This window comes from Bufo gargarizans, chromosome 2, assembly GCF_014858855.1.
Source record: "Bufo gargarizans isolate SCDJY-AF-19 chromosome 2, ASM1485885v1, whole genome shotgun sequence".
NCBI lineage: Eukaryota > Metazoa > Chordata > Amphibia > Anura > Bufonidae > Bufo > Bufo gargarizans.
This window is the reverse complement of record NC_058081.1, coordinates 584902512-584906135: the sequence shown is the minus strand read 5'-3', so window position 1 is coordinate 584906135 and position 3624 is coordinate 584902512. Positions and strand designations below refer to the sequence as shown.

Here is a 3624-nt window from a genome sequence, read left to right as displayed (position 1 = left end):
ACTGCAGGCATTGCAGTTTGGGAACTCTATGCAGACTACTTTTACAGCCCAGAGGGGTCCTTGACATAGCAGACGGACGCTATTCATGGCAGTTTTTTTTTATATCTTCTGGGCTCTTTCGTTTTTATTTTGCAGATAATGTAAATTTATTGTGGTAGTTGATTGTGGGGACTCGCAAGAGAATGAGGACCCTTGACATGGGCTTGCGGACTGAGGTTTTTTGGCCATTACATAGTTAAAAGTAAATATAAATACTAATGATGTTTTCACCAAAATGTAAACGACATTAACATCGTTAGTATTTTGCGTATATAGTCCAAAAGAAATCTTCTAATACCTCAAGTTCACATTACCCAAATACAGATTATGTTCCTCAAAATAAATAAAGTGTTTTTTTGGGAACTATTGTGCGTGTCTATGTTTTGGAAATGTGTAGAACTGCAAATATTTGGTTTATTTAAAAAAATAATAAGCCAATTGAAAGTTTTGAACCAAAACATGTGGAACACAAATACAGATCCCAGACAATGACAAAGGATAATCAAACAATAAACACAAAATATAAAATTTTAGACCATAATAAATCAAAGCTCAAACAGGTCTCGTGTAAACGAGCCAGGCCCATATATTGAGCGTGGCCGTACATGGCCAGGATATGTGGCCCCAGTTGCCAAACTGGGCTGGTAACTTGGCTGACCAACAGGTTGTGTAGGGTCTTAGGACTGGTTGTATGGTGGTTGGGGGGGGAGCCCAAGATGGCCCGTGAGGTGGGTGTGGAGGCTGGGGGTAGCTGCGTCCATGCTGCTGTGGTGGGATGTTCAAGATTTACCTTCGCAAGTCGTTAATTTACAAGTGTATATCTCCCTGGTAAGGGAGGCATACATTTCGATTATGAGGGCCAGCAAAGCAACACACTGATGATGTTTGTCGGTAGGGACCTGCTTCAATAAAGGAGCAAGGCCCCTCAACATCGACTCTTCCATGACATCACTCCTCCTCCTCTGGGCAAGGAATTCAATGACTCGGGCATCGATCATCTCCTGAGTCGGTTGCCCAGAGGAAGAGTGAGGGACATTGTGGCGACGCCTGGGCTGCGGCTGTTGGACTCTTTCTGGGCTCCGCGGTAATAGGGTGGGATGGGCCAGTGATGGTCAGCGGCGTTGGGGCAGGACTACTTGCCGGGGAAAATACTGCCGGAGTGTCACTTTCGCCCCTCTGGGTCATCCAGACTGTCCACAGTACTGTATTGAAAAAATGACATGAAAACATATTACATAATTTGACTACTTTTTTTGGGTCAAAACACCAAACGTGAAACTATTTGTAAAACATTGTTTGGCGTTTGGAGCTGTCCAGCACAAAACGAGGTATACAAATTCAAGGACCCATACCAGTGCTGATATTCTGTCAGTCTTGTCTGTATCTGGCCTGCTTCTACCATCCAAACATCCTTATGTAATGAAAAACATAATTTCCAGAAAAACATGGACCATGCATCACAAGGCCATGGTGGTAGTAGTAGTTTAAAAAAAATCAGCTGGCCGGACGCAGATGGAGCATCATTATACTCTATTAGAAATAGGAGTATGTAATTGTCATTTTATAGTTGAACTTTTAGGAATCCATGTTCTGGTTTGTAAGCCAACATTAAAACTATGTAAATGACAATTACAGTACAGAACAGGTACCAAATCCTAAAACCTCCAAAATAAAGTTAGCATGTATGTTCAAAAAATTATGAACAAAACTAAACATACGCAAATGACTAGACTATTCAGGGACAAAAAAGGCAAGAGGGTTTGTCCAACCTTTTCATATTTATGACCTATCCATAGGATAGGTACACAAGATCATATTGGCGGGGGACCAAGAGCCGGCAACCACAACGATCAACTGTATGAGGAGACAATGTGTGCAGTGCGCATGTGCCATCTCCCTTCTCTATTCCTGCTCTGATTGCAGACATCCATGTTATTTGATCTCGAAAATAGTGCCACACAGGGAAAAAAAGAGAGATGGGAGGCGCCATGTGTGCTCTGCACATGTCATCTCATCATACAGCTCATCAGCGGTGGTGCCTGGTGTTACTCCCCCACATAAATTATTTTGATCACCTAAACAAAGGATAAGTCATCAATAGTACAACGCCACACAACCCCTTACATTCTTTACCACTTTTCCTAACCAATATTAGGAACTAATAATAACCAGCAAATTATGTTTTTTTTAATCAACAAAAAATATACTTACGGTCTCAAATCCATCACCGGTCTCAAAAATTGCAACTGGGCCGTGTACAAATACGGACTTTTTTTGGAGCTGCCTTCCCTACTCCGGCCTTTGTTTGTTAGATCCTGGTGGAATTGATCCTGGCAGCTGTTCCACCGGGTTTTTGTCTGTTTCACTGTAAAGAAATGAAATATACAAAATACTATTTTTTTTTTTTTTTTTTTTAGAAACAAATATTAAATAACATCAGTACAAATACCAAAGCGAAAATGTTAAGCTAAATCAAGTCCACAAATCTGATAAATGTCTGAATTGGCAAGATTATACAGCACATGGTACAGTACTGCAGGTGTGGGGATACTAATGTACAATAAGTTCAGGAAGGAGGAGATTAGTCGTGCAAGCCATTTGTACTAAAATACTTTATAATATGTGATGGTGACAACTATAGGATGCTCAATTACAACAGGGACACATGTGTAACTAAATAAAAAGTGCACATACAGGTTGGACATTACTACTGTTTGCTATAGCAAAGGGAGGGACAGCCATTTAAAATAAAAAATGATGGGGTATGGTATTTAGTGCACAACTCTTCCAAAAACCATGTACAGGCCTATGCTGGCGCCCAAAATATACAATATTATAGCTACATCATTTAGGGACAGACAGGGCAAGGATAGTACAAAGACATTTCTAGCACTTACCTAAATCTGCACGGCTTCGGCCATCTGCTTTGGTCCATTCGGGCCGCCTCATGCTATGGGCAACTTGCTCCAAGGCCACCTCCTTCCTAACTCGGTCCTGGTATGCATTGGATCGGGTGTCCCAGAGTTCGGGCTTCTCCTGCAGCAAAGTTATGAGTTTTTCAACATTCCATCTTGGCATCTTACCAGAAAATCTCAAGACACTGACTGCCACACCACACTAGAGAATTTCACCACAAGTGGCTAGCAATTAGCATAACCTGTGACCTTGAACTTCCTATATATTATTTTATTGGCACAAGTTTTGGCAGACAGTTTTGCCATGCCAAATGATAGAAATAAAACGGACTCGGATGACAATCTGATGTGCCTCCGCATTTTTTAGCGGCCCCATTGACTTGAATGGGTACGCAAACCATTTTTTTTTTGCGGATAAGAATAAGACAGGTTATATTTTGTTGACGGACTGGAACCACGGATAACAAACGGTGGACTATCCGCATTTTCAACGGCTCCATAGAAATTAATGGGTCCGCATCTGAAACTCTAAAATCGGCGGCACGGACACGGAAACAAACAACGGTCGTGTGCATGAGGCCTTAGAAAGAGGACCTTTGCCATTATTGAATACATCATCATCAAATGGAAATAGGTTACTCAAAACATCTGAATCAGATACCTTTCTAGT

General features: G+C 41.4%; 1 long non-coding RNA gene across 1 annotated transcript; it reads right to left on the bottom strand.

The window, feature by feature from the left end:
* Positions 1-591: 591 nt before the first annotated feature.
* Positions 592-3059, bottom strand: LOC122926758. The gene is made up of 3 exons (XR_006387712.1): positions 2937-3059; positions 2251-2404; positions 592-1241 (listed from the first exon to the last, which is right to left on the bottom strand). It is a non-coding gene; the product is annotated as an uncharacterized LOC122926758 (long non-coding RNA).
* Between the last annotated feature and the right edge of the window lie 565 nt (positions 3060-3624).